The 15,703-nt window shown below is 48.0% G+C and overlaps 1 protein-coding gene across 2 annotated transcripts in view; it reads left to right on the forward strand.

Moving 5' to 3' along the window:
* LOC146172746 (uncharacterized) overlaps positions 1-15,703 on the forward strand; it is a 243,314-nt gene that overhangs the window by 194,232 nt on the left and 33,379 nt on the right. The window lies entirely within an intron of this gene.

Below are 15,703 nucleotides of genomic sequence, written 5' to 3' on the forward strand. Positions count from 1 at the left end.
GTCAAATAAAGCGGGTGTTCCAATTAAGTTAGTTTGGAATATGGAGACTTTAGATTACTCTACATTCATAAAAGGTTTTCTAAATGTAAATGAGATCGTTGCGAAACGTCACCGAAAGTCGTTTCCAGACAAAAATGGTCAGCGGACTTGTGAACCCCCGATTCGATGACGTCGTTCCTTTCTCCACAGCTCGGCGCTAAGCTTATGCAGGGTGTTTCAGGGACTACTAATTAATATTAAAAAAAATAATAACAACATAGGCGATTCGAAAAAAAAAAAGATATTTGGAGGAACAAACTCTCTGCGCGCCGGACACAATATTCTGGAAAACTTCTTTTGTTACAATCAGGTAATAACTGGAAATGGCAGTCATTAGCTAGTTGCATGGTGGCTACTGTTATGAGTGGCGAAGAGAAATAAAATATATGGCACTGCGTAGTAGAGCAAGCAGTTCGAATCTGGCGCCGTTGCCACTGCATCACGCGTCATCACCGGACGTCGCTTCTGTACTGATCGCTTCCCGCGCGTCTCTCGCGTTCCGTTTCTATTTCGTGCGAAAAAAAAAAAAAAAAAGCATTGTATTTTCTAAGGCTACGGTGCTTCAGACTGTGATTATTTTTTTTTTCGTTTCAAAAACTAATACGGCATCGTCTTGTTCGCGGCTTCAAACTCCCCATTGCGACTAACCACCCAGCTGCGATAAATGAAAAGGTAATTCGGGGTTTTAGTTAATTAGCTGCGTAAATATAGTGGTTTTGCAGTATCTGTGTACTCCGCAACAACAGTTTATTCCTGGATTTTTTTTGTTGTTGTTGTTTTCGTATTGAGCTGAGTATCTTTTAAAATTAGTCTGCTTTCAAACACCCTGCATAATGGCACAGCCACTTTACTACTTACATGTCATTGCAGTTTACTAACCATGATGCTTTGTCATACACGCCAGTCTATTTTCTCATAGGAGGAAAAAATCTAGCAAACAGGGTTAAATGGGTTGTTCTGTTCGAGCAGGGTGCTGTTGTGCCGGTGGGTTTATCACACAGTATCGCCTCCGTCAACAGGTTTGTGCCAAGGATGGTGGTTGCGCAGCGCTCGTCACCCGTTTCGTGAACGAGGGCTGTCAGCTCCTTGGGCGGTAGCGATGAATCCGAGTCGGCGCTGGTGAGATGAATTATATACACTTTATACACCATTTACAGGCATTCACACAACGAGATCGGCTCTGGAGCCGAAAGCTAACATAGCCGTACGCGACTGCCCTCGCGTAGCGCCGGCCGGGGAGATTCCGCCGCGTCCGCTCTCTCAGGGGGCGAACTGCTCCCGATGGACGCTAGTGACAAACTCAAGCACTTGAGTCTACGTAACCAAGAATCCGTTGACGCTCAAATGGTCCAATCCGACGGCAGCACTATCGCAGGGCCAATGGGAGAGCTTGTTGCGCTCTTGCTTCAAATATGCCGCGGAGCGAGAAGGGGTCCACCGCCAGGGCCACGGCGCTGAGCTGTCTGGATGCTCAGCTCATGTTGAAACACGTCGCTTCTCTCCCCTTGGCACTGCTCGCCTCCAGTACACCGGTGTCTTGCAGAGTAGTATCTGGATTTTGTGAAGGAGGCGTTCGCCGGAGAAGTTTGGCGTCCGGCTGAATTTCTGGGCGGCTTTGGCCGGGCACAACAGTGCATATGGGGGTGTATGGAGTGCGCATATATGCTGACATCGGAAGAAAGGGAGCACTCGTATAGCAAGGTTGACTTTGTTAGAAAGAAAAAAAGTACACTTGAAGTGCAACCTGTGAATATAAGGGACATGCGGGCATGATTATATGGATAGGAAACATGCGTTTTGAAGCCTTCGCCAGCATTCTGTCTTATGCCTTCGTCACATTAACGTGACCTGCAGCACGCATAAGCGCTGTAACGGCTCGTAAACAGGAAAACGATATGCGATTTATATGCCGCATCCTATTAAGCGAATGCAGGCGCGGTGGAGAGGTCCGAAATCTCAATCTCTTTGTGTTCTCAAAGAAACTGGATGGGCGTCTTACCGCGACAAGTCTTTTTGTCCCATCTGAGATCGAGTGTCCTGTGGCGCCCCCTCACGCGGAAGCGAATGACGGTTTCAAGCGAGCCGCGAGGACTCCCTTCCGGTCTCCTCACCTCGCGTTTTATTTCAAAGCGAGTCGTTGGCCTCGAAGGATTCACATTATTCGTAAAGCGCGCCTCTTTTACGCCCGGTCCCGTATACTTCGCGCTTGAGCACCCGTCACATCTCGTGTTCGACGGTGACAAGAAACTGACGAGGAATCCACAAATTTTTATTCATTCATCTATTTCTCTCTGCAGCGGCTGTCACACCATCTGGAGCCACGGAATTTAAATCTAGCTCTTTTGCTTCTAGATGACAACTCTTCTGGAAATGTCAATTTGGATTATCATAACGCTTCGCTGGGTCACTGGAGATTATCCGCGTTGCTCGTGCAGGTAGCATTGAATCTCGGATTTTGTTTCGTAGCAAAGCCTCGAAGCTTCATTGAAAGGCGTGAGGAGAACGATGGGAGAAAGAGTTATAAGGCGATGGTCAACGGCATCCCTTCTTGAAGGCTTCGGGATGGCTATTTTTTTTTTTTTCTCCTGAAAACATCACCACGCGAGTGCCTGGTATAGTCACTCTAATGTTATCAGAACTGGCTATTGCCGGGGTGTGCGTATCGGATTTGGAGCGGGTTCACAAGGCCCTGTCGAAATCGTAACAGCTGCCTGCGCCAGTTAGGAACGACTATTAAATGCGCGTCTCAAAGCAACAACGGCTGTTTGTGAACTCACCTTCTGGTGGGCTCACCTCGTCCCTCTCTAGCTTACAGAGCGCTGCGTACTCCTAACAAATACACGACAGTAGGACTGAAAGGGGGCTGCGATGCAAACCGAACCGGGGCCTCTCAGCGGCCGGTCGGGTGGCCCACATTTGGTGAATGGAGTGTACCGCGCGTGGGACGATCGACGTCGTTCTCGGTCATGCGGGCGCTGTAACTGCCCCGTCCCACCAATGGCAGCGTCGTGCCTTGTCTCTACTTGTGTGTACGAGGAGCGACAACACTGTAACCGAATTGTGCACGAGTCCCGCGGGAACCACGTCGTGCGCCATAACGCATTCCCTCGTCTCGACTGTCGTGGCTTTATGACAGGCCATGAACGCATCCCTACGAACCGTTTGCCTTTCGCGGTCGATATACGCTCGGTATGTCAGCCAGTGCCTGGTGTGGGGTACGCCATGGACGAGTGGCTTAATTACATGTGTGCATGAATATGCGCTCTCCCCTTGATCGTATATAAACACCATTGAGAACGTCTGTTAGCTCAAAACCAACTTAGTTCAAACCTACCGTACAAGTCAAGAAATGTTCTTTTTTTATTTGTTTGTTTGCTTCCAACCGTGCGCTCAAGTAAAAGTAAAGCAGCAAAAAAAAAAAAAAAATGAAGACGGAAGACGAAGACACAAACAACAGGACAGGCGCTAAGTGCTGAGTTTGTGTCTTCCTCTTCTGTTCTTGTTTTTTGCACTTTTACTTCAGATGAACCACCGACTAGCCCACAGGAAGATTTTAATCGTAGTGCGCTCAGGCGTTCTTCTTCACTCTAAGCTGGAAATGGGCAAAATAAGACAATCTGCGTTTAAGTATTCGTGACGAGCTTGCATTGTATTGTGGTTGCTCTTCAGCGAATAATGGCTGTAAATGGATATACCTACGTGCTTGTTCCCAAATGACTAACCAATGTGGCACTCTTAGTTCCTTGTGGCTTGAAGTAACATTAAGCGAGAATATGTGTCCTCGTAACGAACGGATTAAGCTAGAATAAGGGTAAAACGAAAATGACCGCGCCGCTTACTCCTCGCAACAAATGGTTTAGCTTATGGTAGACTTGCACGGCTTTGGCCGGCATTTGCTGTTAGTCCCAAGGGAGGGATGGTTATCATTTCGAGTACTTCTTGCTGTGAAAACGTAGTTTGTCCCCTAACAACTAGTTCATGCAGTCCTTCTGATCTTTCTATAGGTACTCCCATAAAGGCTAGCTCATCTAGCACTTTCTTTTCTGGCTTAGAGCGCCGCCGTCCCATGTTATTTTCTAACCCCATATCTCCGACCATAGCGCAAGGCCTCCCGTCTTTTCGTTAACCACATGCGCGGACGCCAGTAGTGTGCATACGTATACTGCGAGGCAAGAAAAAAGAATGAACATATAGAGCGTTCTCTCTCCCAACAGCTGGCTGTCCAAGTGCTCCCTTATTTATTTATTTTTTCTTGCCTGCGACACTGAGAGGTGAGCACAGGACGTCGCTCATGCCGCATAAACAGCGGTGCGCCGAGCGTCGTACACGAAAAACGAACGCGTGCGCTCGCAAAGCACTCACACATCCGCGACCTCCCTCAGGAGTTATACGCGTCGGCCGTCAGAGTGCGGCGTCATCGGAGACATTCGCTCCTTAGCGCAGCTAGATACAAATAAACTGAATGTCGTGTGATTATTAAAGACCGTTCGCCAGACTTTCTTGTGTTTTTTTTTTTTTTTTGCTTCACCCTTTTTACTTCCTTTTCATTTTTGAACTCCTTTTAGCTTTGTTCTTTCTTTATCCTTTTTTGTTTTATTTGTTCTTTCTTGCTCTTTTGTTTCATTTAGTCCTTATCTGCGGCGTCTATCTTTCTTTGCTGTTCTTTCTCTTCTTTCTTATTTTGTTCTGTCATTATTTTTTATTGCTCTTTTTTTTTCATTCCTTCTTTATTTTTCGCCTCTTTTTGTCTTTTATTATATCTCCCATACACTTTTTCTTCGGTCCTTTCTTGCCTCCCTACGCTGCCCGCTGGCATACTTTTTTGCACGCGCCCCTCCTAGCTGCGTTATTTTCTTCCTAGCTGTCAATCCTCTCGAGCCTCTAGGGTGTCTTTCAAAAGAAACACGTTTAGGGCTATTCGCGCTCGCACCGTTCACAGAGACGCCGTTTGACAAGTAGGCTTGGCCCTGCTCGGCGTTTATGCATCGGTAATTGCCTTCCCTGTGAGTGAAGGGGAAGTAATACCTTCGTATTGAGAACCGAACGAAAAAGGCTGAGATCATCCCCATGCAGAGCTTGAACACTATTTCTCGCTCGAGCTTTCGCTGACGAGCTATGTTGAGTGCCATGGTACGGGGCGACTTGAAGACTTGCCATATTCACCCGTTATTGGACACCCTAAAAAATGCGTTTCTCACCTAGTATTTTGCCAGATAACTTCAGACGTGAAAGAAGTGACGTAATCAGCCCAAGACACACACTTTGATTCTGAGCGCCTTCAATAGTTCACAAGAGTGATGTGACATGCTAGTTGGTATTGCATATCACGAGCAGCGCAGTTTAACGAGAGACACGAGAAAGGAGACGCGCTGCTCGTATACTGATACTGTCTTCAATAGTGCTTACGATCCGGTATCTGCGCCTCTACGATGCAAACGAATACATAAACCAGCTGGTGCATGGATTCACATTTATGCGATCATGTTTCGTTTTATGGTTTCAGTATACGCACCTCTTCTCAAAATGCGAAAGGATGAGAAGCCTCATTTCTTTCTCCATTTCGATAAGAAGCCTTTTAAAGACTAGGAATGGGGAATATATAGGGGAGTTTGATGTGAAAATTGATAACAAATACTACGCTGATTAAACAAAGTTTATTTGCTCTAGAAGGTAACTAGCATAAAATCTAAACATGGACAAATTAATTGCGAATTTCCGTATGAGCCGATCATGTGGAATTATTGGTATATGGTGTTCATGTGATATAAGAATAAAGTTGGAAATCCATGTGTTTGCCATATCTTCCCATGTTTCATAATTTCCATATAGTTTCCATATTATGTCCATGTGGTCATACGGACTCTATACTTTCATACATGTAGTCCAAATAGTTCATGCACATCCAATTGTTCCACATATTGTCCATATAATCGATATGTAAACATAAATAATTGTGGGACTTATCATATGAAAAGTATCACTAAGGCTGAGGCAATTGGCCGTTGTGGGCACTTTGGCAGTAATTGCTTTGTATCCGGCACATCGGTGTGCCTATAGGTACTTGCAGGTGAGCCCCTTTCGTACCATAAAACGGTGGCACGTGTAGCCGGTGCAGTATCCAGCGAATCGAAATAACGCAACCCTCGCTTAGCAATAATATAATTTCCTCGGTGTTCCAACTTTTTCAGAAGCAGCGCATACCGGGTTGGAATAAACTTGCCAATCAAGCCATAGCACCATAATCGCTCTGGCGACCACAAAATGCACTCGGCTATAATCACATGGTCTTGGCTCCGTCTGTGAATTCATCGATATTGTACGTATGTGTATTTCCTGTCTTTCTTTACTCCAAGTAGGCGCCAGTTTTCTCCAGATTACAGCGGTCGAACTGCAACGCTGCGTGGATAGTACGACACTGTACAGCAGCACATGGAAAAGAGACGCGCTACTTTGAAATGGGAGCTTGCAAACGCATCTTGAATCCAGTGCGCAGAATCTCAATCCTCAGCTCCATGTCAAATTAGCCCCCGCCCCCTTTCCTCCCCCCCCCCCCCCCCCCACCTCTTCCTGCATGTTAGTAGGAAGTCGAACAGGAAGAGATTCGGAGGTAGAAGGGCAAGCGGGGGAGGGGTGGTACTGGGGGTACTTTAGATGGAGGTGGTGGTGGTGGTTGCTGGTGGCTGCGTGTCCAAGCGAAGCCGTTTTCGGAAAGGCGGAGGGAAAGAGGTGGAAAGGGCTACAGATAGACGTTATAGGTTGGGCGAGAGAGTGAACACCGCTTTCCAGATCTTTTCAAGCGACCGTCAGAAGAGGGTGAGTGGCAGAGGGGGAGACGCTGCGCGTTGATGTTACCCGCGCCACGCCAGTTGAATGTCCCGCCAGGAATCTGGTCTGCCCAGTTGCTTTTGCGGGTCAGTGAGGAGGGAAGGGTACCGTATTTACCCGCATGTAAGCCGAACCACACTTTTCTTTCAACATCACTGCCACTCGCTTTCCTTCTCCGGCAATTTTACAACGATATTCGCCGTCTTATACCGTGACATGCTACGCTAGGCGTTTATCCTCCGTTAGCCAGCTTCAGTCAGTCAGGAGGTGTCTTTTAAACGTAGCCCTGCTGGGCAGCCACAAGAAAACAGCATAACGGGGGTTCACTAACCACTGAATCTTTAGCGGCTTCTCGTTACTCGCACGTAAACAATTAGTACATCAGCAGGCAACAACACTTTTTAGTATTGTGCAGGTTGGCGCGGTATCAGTAACGATATCTTTATTGTTGGTTTACGAGCACAAGCAGTAACACTAGTTACTGTGTTACCAAACTCAATCTGTTGTCACATTAGGCGGTTACTGAACGCCGTTCGGCATTCTGGATTATAAGCAATGTACAAAACTGGCGAATTGAATGCCTTATCAGGTGCTTATCGATAGATATACAAAATGCCCGATCAAGTGTGCGATTTGTGCCGCCTCGGATGGGGTCGCCCTCTGTAGGGCGGAGTTAATATGATCGTAACTTTTTTTTTTCTTTTTGTCTGTCTCGTCCTATATATGTCCCTGTTCTAACTTATCTCGTTATTAAGAACTGTTCACAGTCTTCTTTACTTCGCCTTATTCTTGCTTTAAATGTGGTACGCCTTAACGATTGTCCAATACGGTACTCGCCACACTCTTGCTCGCATTTCGTCGTCGACTGCGCATGAAGAACAGGGGATGCAACCGAGGAAGAGGAGGTTGTCTCCGAAGAGGGAGATTTGGAAAAACAAAACCGAGAGTTGCATGAGTAGGGGGGGGGGGGGGGGGGGGGGGGGCAGAGGCGTGATACCGTTCTTCGCGCAGCGAAACTAACCAGATGATGATGACGGGCAACGATTCGAGGTGGCTGGGGACGACGCAGAAGTGAGGGGGTTGCTCCGGTGTAAGGATAAAAGTAAAATCGCATCAAGCGTGAGGAGAAGCGAATATGTGTGCCTCGTAAATGTGGGTAAGCGGGACCCGGTTCGCTGCGGGTGGAGCATCTCAGCAGTCTCCCGCTGTTGTCGGTCGGTTAGCTGCTGGCGAAAGGTTTGCGCTCGAATAAAATAGTGAAAAGGAAAAAAAAAAACTGTAGCGATAGGAGAGGCGAGGCAGTAACGCTGCTGACGCTTTAGTTGGCGGCGACGCCCCTTGTTTCGGGTGCAGAATACACCACCACCCTTAGCGTATTCGCACACTCTTGCGTGTTTTCTGCCAAGCAATTTATGATCATTAATATTTTCATTCCCAATTCTTTTGTTATTGTGTCACGTTATCGGCTAGCCAAGCTCAGCGCTCAGATTGACAACCCTTAGCATGCTGTACTGTATAATTCTCGTCTCGCAGAGGTTCCGCGCTGCTGTGAAGATTTAGAAGTCATTGTAGTTTAAAGTCGTCTGAATGTGCATATTGAGAGTGGTTCTCAGCCAGGGATGTGTCAGGGACCTCTTGTGGACAAGTGGAAGTGGTGACGGAACTATTGAGAGGGGTCCTTGTGCGGACTGCAGCCACAGTACCGGGAGCAAGTCGCGTGAACTAATTTCAGTCAAAGCTAAACTGAAATACGCGCTCTTGATGAGGCAGAGCATGGGGGAGAGGCTACGCGTGCCGCCGGTATGCAAGCCACTCGAAAAGATTCGACTCCTCCCAACGCCACGCCGTTCGCTCGTCGGAAAACCGAGACGCTTTTGCAGCCCCGTCCAGCAGCGCAGCCATGCAGAGCTCGAATTTCACCGATGTCGGCATCAACAAACGCCGTAGATGCTCTTTCTCCTCTCTCGCGCCCACTTTCTGTTTTCGCACTTCGCTCGCGTTACTGGTTACTTTCGCTCTGAGAAACTGGTCGGCTTCAAGCCGCCGTGCTTTTAACCCTGCAAAACTGTGTCTAGAGCTATTGTGCGACCTGTCGCGCGCGCGCGTGTGTGCGTGTGCGTGCTTGTGCGTGTGTGTGTGTATGCGTGTGCGTGCGTGTATGCGTGCGTGCGCGCGCGGGTGTGTGTGCGTGCCTGCCTGCGTGCGTGCGTGCGTGCGTGCGTGCCTGCGCGCGGGCCTCGAAAATCCCTTTGCGGCCCCCAGGTAGTCCGTGCAACTGGGGTAGGTTTCGAAAATCATCTCTAGGATACTAGATGACCGTCGCTTTCAATTTCAAGGAATATGAGTATTTGGCCTTCAGTACAGTGCACTGGTTCCGCTATACAGCGCAGAAGCAAGGCATATGTCCCCTGTGCACTTTTACTAAAGGCTGATTGTTTGCAGCTTGCGTTGTTGATTCCCAGAGAAATGAACTCACGAAGGCCCCTTTCACACAGAGGAACTACGAGACATGTTCGAACTCATTAAATCCGGTTTCGGTCGGGTGTCCTAGGACACAGCATCCTAACTGCAAAGACACTGAGCCAACGCACCGGATAACCTAATCATATTGTCTCAGTCATTAGTTATGTATCATGAGTCGGCGACTTTTCATATAGGTATCGAATGATTTAAATGTTTTCGTGAATCACATAGAGCATTAATTGGCTTAAGTGCGGCAACCTCTGGCAGCTAGTCAAACTGCGTTACGGTTATAGGGAACAAGTCCGAGCAAAATGTCAGCGGTTAAACCGTAGCATAAAGGTCTCGCAGGGTCAATCTCATCGTTGAGCGGGTGTTTGTCTATCGTCACCAGTGACAGCCGCTCTGTCCGCCGTCCCCATTTCTCTATTCTCCTGTACAAACTAATTTCTTCTGAAATGTCTCCAGAGCTTATTTGCGGATTTGCGTTGGATTCCCTATCCACGTGCTTTGAACCGCGAGCACTGCTAGTTAACAAACTGCGTACGTATTGTTTGTTAGGCAAGAACAAAGAAACGCTAGAATAATAACGGATTAGCCGCAGTCGACCAACACTTGTCGGAACCACAACTAACCCAGCTGTCATACCGAGGAGACGACAGTGGAGTAGGGCTGGCAAGCAGTTAAGCTCCAACAACCATGGGCTTGTCCATCAAATCGTAAACCGCCTGTACGAAGCAGCAGTTATTTTGCACGCTTTGTTTATTCTTATTCTTTTTTTTTTTTCACGTCTCGAGGCAATCCGCTGTCATAGCCCTCGGAAATTTCTTCGTGCCTACACTACCGTTCCACTTTAGACACGGTTAAAAGCCCGCAATGTGAACGTGATGGATAAAAAACACGTCGAGGGGTTAACCTTCGCACGCCCGCACTGCTTAACGCGTAATTTTTTTCTTTTCTTTTTTTTTTTTTTCGCTCTAAACTTTTACTCTGGCTGCTTGATTGGTCACACTCGCATGCTCGAAAAATCTGTTGCATTTCTTTTCTTATTTCCATTTGGGCTACTGCTGATGTCGTATATATTTTTGCTCTTTGAGCCTTGCTTTCAGCACGGCTTCACATTGTGTTCGCGAAGTACAGGGTTATCCAAGCAAATGACCGGATGGTTCATTCCACTTGATGAATTTCGTTCTTTCTTTCTTTGGGCCTCGTCTGGAAAGAACTGCGATGCATATACGACTTTACCTACAAGCGTTGTCTTATATTGATCACCGCGGTGGCTGGCTTCAGTTAAAGCGGCTTCCTCGAATTGATATTTCACAAAGCTCTTCCAGAACGAGGTTGAGAGATCAACATAGGTTTTTATCGTCTCGAAAACAGTTTAATATCCGCCTATGGCTCTCTCCTCTGGGCGTTTAGAACACTGAAACTAAATCAGTTATTAATTTCCAAACAGAGTCAACATTGAGTCTTGCTCTTTAGCGTATTAAAATTTTATCGAAGAGAGATCTTAGTGCGATTACTTAGAGAAGTGAAAATACGTACACCCTCTAAACCTTTGGAGCACCGAAATTAATTAGTTCTCTTATCAATTATTCCGGAATAAGTTAATTTTCTAAGTTAGTTGTCTCCTGGGTTTGCGTCGTCCCTGCCCGTAATTCCAGCCCACTATGTGAGCCTCAGGCAAGGCGACATAAATATTGAAAGAGAGAAATAATATAAAAACAGAACTATTGTCGTTATCCATAGCAATTTTAAGTAGAGATTTGACGTTGGTAGATGTAAAAGAAAAGAAAAAGGAAAAGCAAGAAGCAATGCCTTCGCCCCAGCACTTAGTCGTCCGCTTGCAAATCCGCAAGCGGGCGCTGTTAACCATCCAATGCTAGGGAGTCTCAATTCAACGCGAGCCTCGCGGCCTCGCTCGCGTCAGTACAGTGAGGAGTGTCACTGACCGCGGACCATCTACATACAGCCCATGCCAACGTCTCTCGCAGTTCTGTGTCTGTGTCCCGCGTGTGATGCGTCTGCATGCTCTCGAACAATTCATACGCAATACAGAAGCGTGTGTTAATGCCCCGTGTGCTCAGAGAACTGCGTGGGCATAGTGCGGGGGTACGGTTTAGTGACAGCGGTTGTTATTGAGGTGGAGGCGGCAATGGCGACACTCGAGGAGAGCTCGCCTGTTCCCAACGAGATAGGGAGAAGGGCGCCTCAAGCTCCCAAATCCTCCTTCCGGGAGCTCTGAGTGACGTTGTCATGGAGACCACACGCCGCCGCCGTGTGCTTGCTTTCCTTTCGCGGGGCGTCCTCCGGAACTAATCTTGGCCCACGGCTGCTGTGACGTCAACAAACGTACGCGCACAAACGCACGCATGAGGCACGTCCGGTGCTCCACGTGGCACAAACACACGGATGCGAGCGGGCAGCATCCTCCCACCACTGCCACCGCACCACGTTTGCGCCTACGCATGTGCGTACACACGCACCTACGCTCGCGCAAGACAAAGACGTATACTGGCTTACCGCGTGTTGTTTCGAGTGTGGGCTATCTAGGGATATACCGTAATCATTGGATTCTAACGCTCACCGTGTTCTAGCGGGCGCCCCTATTTTCACAGAACGTCAAGCACGTGGAGCTACTGTGTAAAGGGGGCTTTGCTTGGCTCCGCTTTTTGTACTTTGCAACTTCTGTTGATCTCATGTGTTCCCGTTTTATAGAGTTGATCGCTTCGTTTCGTAGTTACAGGTGGCGTGGCATTCTGCTAATTTCCGATTTTCGGTCCCAGTCAAAGCGCGAGATTTTGACACGAAGTTCGGATCTAATTTAACCAAATCAGGCCCGTTTTCGGCTGCTCGAGAGAGATGCTTTAAGAGCCGCCTTTTGATGACGATTACACTGGAGCGTGTTCTTCTGAGGCAAACTTTCGATTAAAAAAAGGGTAAACACGCTATGCGGGATGGGGAACATGGTACGCTATATCTTTTCCTCACACCCCTGCTTAACATCATAGTAATTTCCAGCTGTTTTCCTTTCGTGCGTACAAAGATAGGGATGCCGCTCCTGCGGACCAAATGCGATGACAAATGACAGAGGGTTCACTTGCCGTCTCGTCTGTAGTCAGTAGATGAAGCTGCAAGTGTGCGCTCTCAACAGGCATCCAAGACACTTCTTTTTCCTAGATCAGCACTCTGTTATCCGAGGCTAATTTACTGCCAGATCCTTTACTATGAAGCAAGTTGTCATCATTATTTGCACGATTACCCACCGGCGTATGTATTCATGTAAGCAGTGCAGGATGGTGTTGCTGTTGCTAAGCACGAGGTCGCGTAGCATGGAACACGGAGGAGAAACGCAATGCACAATCAAAACAATACCGGTAGAGCGGCATCTACATAATTCTAAGTCTGCACCGGGCCTTCGGAAAGGTGTATTTGTTGACGAAGACTTGCGGTGCTTTAAATGTGCTCATGTCCGACAGGCATAGGCTGAAATCAGGCTTGCCGGAACAACGTTTCGGAGAGAAAAATGGCACATTGGTTCACCTCTTATATCCATGAGAGGTGTTGAACCTCGCTTGTGTGTAAGTTAATTGTTTCTGTGATAGACTGCTGTGAAGTGCAGTTGTAGCGGCGTTTACATAGGCTCGACATGGGCGGGTTGAGTTGAGTTATCGAGTCGAAAACCGTTTACATGCTTCATGTAAACGCTGTTGCGTCGTGTCTGGGAGTCGAGGGGCAGAGTCGGCTGTCGAGTCAACTCCGCCGCGAAGGGGCAGGTTGACTAATTGGACCCCGCTGCGGAAGCATTTAAAGGCGGTCGAGTAGTGGCGGAGAATAGTGGGAGAGAACAGCATGGGGAACAAGAGGATGTGCTGGAGAAAAAAAAAAAAAAAGGAACCGCATGCCGGGTGCAAGTTGTCCATTTTGACGCGATCGAGGTGCCACCGTAGTCGCCGCTCGTCGGGTCTGGTTCATTCAAACGCGGTAATGTCGAGTCCGCTCAATTCGACCCTCACATTCGCGTCCATGTAAACAGGACTTGTAGCACGCTGCTGTGAGGCAGCTATGCTAGGTAGCTCTGTGAGCTTAGGTTGTCATGTCAGTTGCTCTTGTAAGCGCGACGTATTAATCGTTCACAAAAGGCAGCCATCGCTTGCTGCCGGCGCACGGGGTAAAGCTGCTCGTTTACGAAGGCGTTCCTCGTGCGGCGTTCGGTCGTGAGCTGTCTATGCGAATAGCAGCGCCCCGAAATGTAAAAAAAATAAATAAATAAATAAACAAAGCTGGCGCCCACGGCTTGACTGGTCGTGCGGGAGCGCGAAAGAAACAAAAGACCGTCAGAGAAGACGGACCGGGATCTCCCGCTGCAGAAGGAGCGTTGGGGATGCTCTCCGAGGAACGCGGAAGTGTGCGGGTGAAGACGTCACACCAAGAGCGTGTAGCCCTCCCTCGCATCACGTCTTCAATGGCGACGCCGACCACGACGCCTTGGACGCGTCGTTGGGCCGTATGATGTGTTTGGACAGCAGTGTCGTGCGCGGGCACACTTCGCTGAACCAAGGGAGGCGGAGGGCCGGGGCGGGTGTCTTTTCGTACCGCATTTTCGTGTGTATTGTCGTACTTTTGTGCGTATTCGGCTGAATTTAACACACTCCTCATCCCTGATTTAAAGCCTACTGTTAAAAAGATGCCATTGTGTTAGCCGCACCTGCGAGTTTTACAATTTATCAATGTTATTTCCAAACAAACACTGCATAATTGTTGTTTCCTGCAATGCTCAGTCTACGAAGAAGGCATTTGACCTCCACTATTGCTGTCTTTCTTTTAGTTTCCGAAACGACGTCTTCGCTGTATAATATTTCGCCGTTATCTTATTCATGTAGCTTTTTGTTTATGGTACAACCTTGAAAACTTTCAGGCACCGGCCGTCATGTCCCTAATGACCGACATTCTCCAAGCAGCAGAAACCATTGGCCCAATATTGAAATGTATTGGCGAATGCACTGTTCTATGTAGGGCCGGACATTGGCAAATGGCTTAAGCTGTCTAGGTCATGGCTCTTTGATCTACAGGAATAACAGCGCGTCGGATAGGATAAACTAAGGGATGGCGTGCACCGCCATATGAAGCCGAAACTAATTTTCCCCCTTCCCGAAACGAAAAAACAAGTTCGCATGTTACCTGTACGTCTCTTTTTTTAAATGTTTGATGCGGGTAATGCGAGTGAAGATACGGCTCACGTCACCGTGATTTCATGCGTGCCGCGCAGGTTCTTTGTGGTTGGCTGCTGCTCTCGGTATGCCGCTCACACGCACAACCGCATAGTCTCTAAACCGCTGTCTCTAAAGTCCGTCCAGTGTCACCTCGAGTGCCTTTCTTTGTTTTGTTACGCGACTTGCAGCGTCCTCTAGTGGCGGAGGAAAGCGGGGTTTTCAGCACGACGACTGAAATGTCCCGGTCCTGTAGCCGGGCTCGAAAAGCTTAGTTTTTCAATCGCAAAGTGCCTCCCGAACGAACGGAGGAACACTAAAGTGTGCAGTCTTTTATCGATGCACTTAAGCCTACCGCTAGCCCCTAGTTTTTCAGGCACACCACACGTATCCTAAGAGAAAAAAAGATATGCTAAAATATTGCGTAAAGACTAGCTTTATGCAGGCCTTGTGCTTCCCTCTGGTTGGGTTTACGGAGGTGATCGTGAAAATGGCATGACCGACTTACGCTCAGCATTCGAGGCCAACGTTTGCGATGAGGCGTTTGGGTGCGTTATGTGAGGATTCACAATCTGGCCTGATGCACGCGTCGGAGAACACACAAATGTGCACAAAACAGAGCAAAGATGATTACACATCCACCTCGACCTTTAAACGGAGGCATACGGCAGGCTGATGTCTGGGACAGTCGCGCATTCAACATCCTCCCTCATCATGCGCGAGCCCTAGTATCCTTGGGCCAACGATGTGAACATTCCTAGACCAGTCAACTAGTTATTTGTAGTAATAATAGCATCTCAATGCAGCCTATTATGAAATGAGAAGAATGCGCACGTTTTACCATTGGTAGAATAATCTGTTGGGAAAGGTTTTAATGCTCTCTGACTTGATCGGACCGCCATGCAGTATATGCGCGTTCGGCTTCGTGATCCTTTGGGATTTGATTCTGTCCTCGTGAATGTTTTCTGATGCTCCATTAGACCTCCGAGGCCTTTTTTCTTTTATTCTTTACCTCTAAAAATGCAAGCGACGGTATGTTCGCTTTGGTGAGTTTTAGCCCTTTGCTGTCTGCAACCCACAAAACCTGCGGCGCAGTCATCACTGTCCTTGTGCTCCTGCAAGTCCTTGACACTGGCATTGACTGAAGCGTGCGACCGAAGTAAACAGCG

This window comes from Amblyomma maculatum, chromosome 11 (genome assembly GCF_055883805.1).
Source record: "Amblyomma maculatum isolate TAMU_Amacu chromosome 11, ASM5588380v1, whole genome shotgun sequence".
NCBI lineage: Eukaryota > Metazoa > Arthropoda > Arachnida > Ixodida > Ixodidae > Amblyomma > Amblyomma maculatum.